Source organism: Vigna radiata, chromosome 5, assembly GCF_000741045.1.
Source record: "Vigna radiata var. radiata cultivar VC1973A chromosome 5, Vradiata_ver6, whole genome shotgun sequence".
NCBI classification, from domain to species: domain Eukaryota; kingdom Viridiplantae; phylum Streptophyta; class Magnoliopsida; order Fabales; family Fabaceae; genus Vigna; species Vigna radiata.
This window is the reverse complement of record NC_028355.1, coordinates 30,951,291-30,958,225: the sequence shown is the minus strand read 5'-3', so window position 1 is coordinate 30,958,225 and position 6,935 is coordinate 30,951,291. Positions and strand designations below refer to the sequence as shown.

At 32.3% G+C, this 6,935-nt stretch overlaps 1 pseudogene; it reads left to right on the top strand.

The window, feature by feature from the left end:
- The first annotated feature begins 394 nt into the window (after positions 1 to 394).
- Positions 395 to 3,614, top strand: LOC106762017 (annotated as a pseudogene).
- Positions 3,615 to 6,935: the final 3,321 nt, after the last annotated feature.

Below are 6,935 nucleotides of genomic sequence, written 5' to 3'. Positions count from 1 at the left end.
AAAAAACGTGTTCAAAACACTCACTCTTACTTTATAAAGAATACGACACACGTCTTTAATTTGTTTTGCATTCATTCAATTCTATCTTGAATAATGCATTTACATTAATTGAAATATTATGAAACAAAGATTAGGACACTTATTTTTTGTGCGAAGCTCAATGTTTATAGTTTTTACATTCTCTTATATATTCAACAACCCATAAAGTTAATATATTAACTTAATTTTTCGTCATCATTTACAATTTAATTTAACTATTATTATCATGCTAAAATTGTAATAGATGAAGACATATAATTTATTTATTATTCCGTGAATAATTTAATAAAAATATTTTACATGCACGTTATGAATAGAACTCTAAGGCATGGATAGATATTTCTCTTGTCATTGCATTATTTAATGAGTGTCTGGTTCGTTCAGTTCTCACAATTTAGAACGATTGCTGGTTCTGGCAAACTAAGATCATGGAAAAGTTCTCGAACGTATCAGGAAGATCACTTTTGGTACCATCAGTTCAAGAGTTGGCAAAACAAAATTTGGCTAATGTTCCACAAAGATACATTCAGCCTCAACATGAACAACAAATGCTGCATATTTCTCAACAACCTAATATTGCTACTCTTCACATTCCAGTTATTGACATGCACAGATTGCTTTCTCAAGAATCTCCCACTTCTGAATTGGACAAGCTTCACTTTGCTTGCAAGGAATGGGGATTCTTTCAGGTTTCTTCAATTTCCTCCTTTTTTTTCTGTCTTCAATTTTGTTGTAACTGTAACATATTTCTGAAAAGTATGAAGTAAATTTATTACGAACTCGGAAAAGTAAATTTATTAGAATTTCAATATCGTTTTACAGCTGATAAACCATGGAATAAGGTCATCCATGGTGGAGAAAGTGAAGTTGGAGATTGAAGATTTCTTCAACCTTCCAATGACGGAGAAGAAAAAGTTTTGGCAAACTCCAGAACACATGGAGGGTTTCGGACAAGCATTTGTTTTGAGTGAAGATCAAAAGCTAGATTGGGGTGATATGTTCTACATCATCACCCTTCCAAAGCACTCCAGAATGCCCCACTTATTTTCGCAACTCCCTCTTCCTTTCAGGTTTTGTTTATTAATTATATAATCTTTGAAAGTTCAAGCCAGACTTCCAATTGATTTATAATATATAAGTGGGTGTAAACCTCATCAGGCTATTTTGTAGGATTGAGTTAGACTTAAAGTTCATTCCTTAACATGGTATCAGAGTTATGTTTAGAGTCTATCTTAGTGATATTTGTTATTTGTTGAGTATGTTGTTTTACCCATTATCAGACCGTCTATTAATGTCTCGTTTTACTGGGTGTGTTGAAAGTTCCACAACCGACTGAAAACAAAGTTAATTTATAATATATAAGTAAGTAAAAATCTTACCTTACAAGTTAGTTTTGTGAGGTTGAGTTATGTCTAAAGTCTACTTCTGAACAATTTTATAAGAAAAAAATTTAAAATCTCATTATTCCAAGATATTGTTTATTTGTTTAATTGAACTGTTTTTCATTATTGGTTAATGAAATCCTTGAAAAACTCATGTTTTCTGCACATGGTTGATGTTGATGAATGGTTATTTCTTAACTAATTGGTTTTTGCCATGATGCAGAGACACTCTAGAAGTCTACTCAGAAAAGATGAAGGATCTAACTATGGATATTCTTAGGCATTTGGCAAAAGCATCGGGGATAGAAGAAGTGGAAATAAGGGAATTATTTGAAAATGGGATACAAATGATGAGAATGAATTATTACCCTCCATGTCCTCAACCAGAAAAAGTGAATGGCCTAACCAATCATTCAGATCCAACAGCTCTCACCATCCTCTTACAACTCAATGAAGATAAGGAAAGATGGAATGTGGGTTCCTGTTAAACCCTTGCCTAATGCCTTCATTGTTAATGTTGGGGACATCTTGGAGGTAACATAATAAACATATTTATGATATTAACTTTAACTTATGGAAGTCTCACATCGATTAAAGATAAGACCAATTAAGTGTATATAAATGGATACAAACATCATCTTATAATTTGATTTTGTGAAATTAAATTAGATTTAAAGTCTACTTTTAACATTAATAGTCAGAATTTTCCTATCTTGATTTTTTGAAAAAGATTTAGAATCTCATACATTTATAGACTTTTATTTATTAAAAAAACAACTTACGTACCCGAAAGTTTAAAATCCTGATTAATTTCTATAATGCCTTGAAACCCAGTTAAGTCCAGTGCATATTTTGTAATTATTATATAAATTTATGTTTCTAGTTTTTAATATTAATTTTGGTCTAACACAAGAATAGAAAGTTCAAGTGCGATAAAAGATTCCATATAAAGGTAATGGTCCATAAAAGATTCCCTGGCCCTGCCACCACATTTATAATTAATGTTCATTTGCTATTAGCAAACAGAAAATACCAACACAAGCAATGATGACGACAACAACTTAACAACAGAAAGACTAGTCAATCGATATATATCAATAAACATTTTAAAATTTACATAGAATTACACAGTTAAAAGATGCAAGAAATAACTCTTGTTTAAGTTATATAGAATTGCTTAATGAATTGTTGTTTTTAGTTATAGGGAGAGTTCTCAAATAGATAGAGATGTTTGGAGTAACTTAGTCATTTTCAGTAAATTGCATCTTCCTGATAACATGATATCTCGATTGTAGTTTTAATTTTAAGCCATTGAAACGAAAAGGTGGCAATCATTGTGTGGAAATGAAATCATGTGTCATTTTCTATGGCCAAATTTCAACACCGACATTGACGGGTTATATCTTGCACCTTCAATGAACATCACAGAAAATTTCGCTCATAATAATTGAAATGATTGTTTCTCTTTTTGTATATGTGGTCTATATATATCCTAATGAGATTTAGTTTCAATTTTGCATAGATTATTACGAATGGAACATATCGGAGTGTTGAGCATCGAGCAACAGTGAATTCTGAGAAGGAAAGACTTTCATTTGCAACATTCTATAGCCCTAGAGAAGATGCTGTCATAGGTCCTTCAGCACGTTTGATAACTGATCAAACACCACCACAGTTCAAGAGTATCAGAGTTGATCAGTATTTTAAGGACTTCTTTGCTCGAAAACTTGAAGGAAAGTCCAACAGAGATAACATGAAAATAGAGCATCCTAATTGAACTTATTCAAATTACGAAAAAAAGGATGTTTTTCATTAGTGTTGTTTGTGCACAGTAGAAAAACTTACATGTATAATAATGTGCACAGTGAATGATTTGTAAGATAGTGAATGTGGTCGACTAGCACGTGTAATGTAATTTGTCATCTTTCATAAATGTATGTGTTGTGGGGAGGTTGGACATACACATAGATCTCCAGATATGGTAAGACATTGTCCGCTTTGAGTCAGGTTTTCATAGGTTTGTTTTTGGTACCACTCCAAAACACTTCTTACTATTGAAGATATCTATGTGTATATAAATCCTTGATCAATCTTTTCTTCACTCAATGTGAGACTTTGTTTGTACTCCAACAATATGCATGATGTCCGATCCAACTATAGTATAAATAAAGATATGTTCACTGTTGTTATTAATGCGTAAGAACGTGTTGATTAAGAGTTGAAATGCAAGCGCAAATAGTTGAACATTTGTATTGTCTTAATTGAGTTTGCGATTTTGCTTACGGTTCTTTCGTCAAATAACGGGTGCACAATTTAGTATAAAAAAGGAAAGCAGAGTGCAATGAAAACATACTGTATTGGAACAGTGGAAGTTGAATTTCTGAAAAGTGCAAATTGAATTTGAACATGAGCAAGCAGCAACCGATTCATATCTCTTCGGTGGTTGGATTATTTTAATTCCAAAATCAAGCGAGCGGTTTGTAGAGATAAGATGAATTGTAAAGATAAAGTTGTATCTCATTGAATTGAATTTCACTATTTTAATCATAAAATCGAGCATTGTATAATATTCTTGTGTTTGTCTCATTTAATATAGTTGTTCTTTGTGTATGGTCTGATTTGTGGTTTGTATTGTTTCGTGTCTAATAGTTTGCATATCTTCTAGTGTCTAGTGACTCGTCTCTACTATAGCCTCTAATTTCTTCCTCTCTTATCTTTTGGCCATTATGCTGTCTGCTTCTGTTTTTGTTGACTTTATATATATGTAATATCACGAAAAAAACTATTAATTAGCAAAGTTTTTTTTTTTAATTTGTGGAGGTTTCTATTTCCAATGTAGATTTTAAAATTCCCATAGTTGAAGTTATTATAATTGATTTCGAGAGCATTTTTATAATTCTTAGTATCATATGCTTTTTATGTGAAGAGTATTAACGTTTTTTTTTATCAGTGATTACTATTTTTTTTATGAAAGTTTGAAATCTCTTTTATTTATAATAATCTACTTATTTTTATAATTTTTTAATTTAATTAAATTTTTTTTATAATAAAAAATTAATAAAATATAAAATTGCAAAGTAGATAAAAATAAATTAAAGTTAATTTTATTGATATTTAAGATAAAGTACATTTAATTGATCATTACGATATAGATATATAAAAAAAATACATAATGTTTAAGAAATATTAATGTTAACATTCATTATAACACTTGATAAAATCTCATTTCTAAAACTTTCATGCTTGGTACTTTTCGATTTGGAGTTCCAAGTGGTTTATTTACAAGTCTTTTAATACACTTAGTAGTAAATCTTCTCTCGGGCCCATAAATTCTAGAACTAAGTAGTCTTATGCTGTTTTCATGAATCTTAATAAAACTCCATAATCCTCCCTCTTTTTTACATTTGGCTAAGTTATGCATGCTGCATTTGGGTACTTGCAATAAGGAAAAAATCGAAGACCTTATCCTCATCTGAATTCAAATGATGAATTGTCGAACTTTACTTATACCGTGAGTAGATAATTACATAGTCAAACAGCAAAACAATATGTTAGTATAAATAAAGGGTAATGATACTTTGACATCTAGAATTTGACAAATTTTTGACATCGTCACGTGTCAAATTTTGGGTTGTCCACGTGTTTAATAAAAAAAAAAGAAAGGCTGAATGACGTGGATTATGAATTGGGAGGGAGTCTGAAGAGTGTCTTTCATTTTGAGATCTGAAAATCGCATTGAGAACTGCTCAATGGAGTTTCCATCGTCAGTTGCCAAAAGTACGTTGTTCAACAATTATCGAAGGACATTTTGTCGTTGTGCCGCCGATTGGAACGTGTTCAGCCCCCGAAAAATTATTCCCGTGAAGTAATCCCTTTTCGCTCGCATCCTTTTATCGGAAGCGTGTCGTCGTTTATGGATCAATGGAGCATATTCCGACGTTGTTCCACTGCTTATCAATCGCCACCTTTCGCATTCTTTTTTGGGTATTGGTTCACTCTAACTAAGTTACGTCCAGTCTCTTCTATCCGCAGAGGGTATTGGTTCACAATATCTCTTTTCAAAATGTATTCGTACTAAGGGCATTAAATGGACGAGACAAATCTATCGCTCATGACTAACTTTTCCTTCTATTTCACTCGACCCTACTCTTCGCATTCCCAATTCATTCACTCCTCTAAAAAACCTAACTCTTCTTCTCTCTCACTTTCATGCTCTTTCAAACTCCTGATTTCTCAAACTCTCAACGTTTTGAACCAATAAAACCTTCTTCCAAACCTTTAAACCATCATCATTATCTCATCCAATCATCGAACCAAGATGAATATGATAAACCAACATCCCTTTCTATTTTTGTATTCAGAACTTACCTGCCTTACGCAAGTAGTTCTTCAATCTAACCTACACCCTTAACGGCCAAACCCTACCTTACCCAAATACCACTATTTCTCTCTTATCCCCCCTCATGGTCCTTCTCTTCCTCGTCTTCTTCTCTTTTCACACCTCTATCTACATGTTCGTACTCTTTCCCACCTTCTTTCCCTCCTCTATTGAGACAAGACAAGCTCGTCTATAGCGTCCTTAGTTTTGAACTTTAAACAAACAACATTAAACAAAGTAGTCTTGGATATAATCATAGAATGAAAAGATTCAAAACACTAAACGGTAGTTAAGAACAGTGGGTCTGAAATAAAAGGTATTCACTCAACAAGTCTAACCCATTTAATTCATGAATGACCAATTAGAAAGAAGCATCTATAAACGACTTCCAAAGATAAAAGTCTAACCCAAGAAAACCACAGTTAGGTCCAACCCCAGCTACAATACATCTTATAAGAAGTGACTAACTCGTAGAAAAACAATTAGGACCAACCTACATACAACATTAAAATCACAAACTGAAGATGTTTAACTAGAATAGGATAGGCAGAAACATAAGAATTAGGCTCAAAAATCCCTAACCATATAGAAACATAGAAAAACTTTAGGAAACTCTTAGTTGAAGTACCTGAAAAACACTAGAAGGGGGGGTTGAATAGTGTTAATTGAAAATCTTTTTCGCAACTTTCCTGATATAGCACTTTCTTCGAGTGTAAGATTTTTCAAATAATTGTTAAATGCTCAACCTTCCAAAAGATTATAAACAATAACTTCTTTTTACGTGTTATTCAAAATATTCACTATAGTGCTTGTAAGACCTTCCTTTAAAAAGAATAATCGTTTAGTATGGGAAGCTCTTGTATTTAAAACTAAAATGCAACTACAGGTTTTACACGAGAAGCATTTAGATAGAATTAAAATTTAAATGCACAGGTACTTTTATATTGGTTCACTCCAACTGAGCTACGTCCAGTCTCCTCTATCCACGAAGGGTTCCACTATAATCTTCAACAAGATTACAACTAAGTATTCTCACCATTCCTGGTATCCCAAGCACTCTTGGTATCCTTCAATATGCTGCCTAGTTGAGTTTCACCCACTCTTAGTGGTGCAGTATTTTTCACCACTCTTGGTAT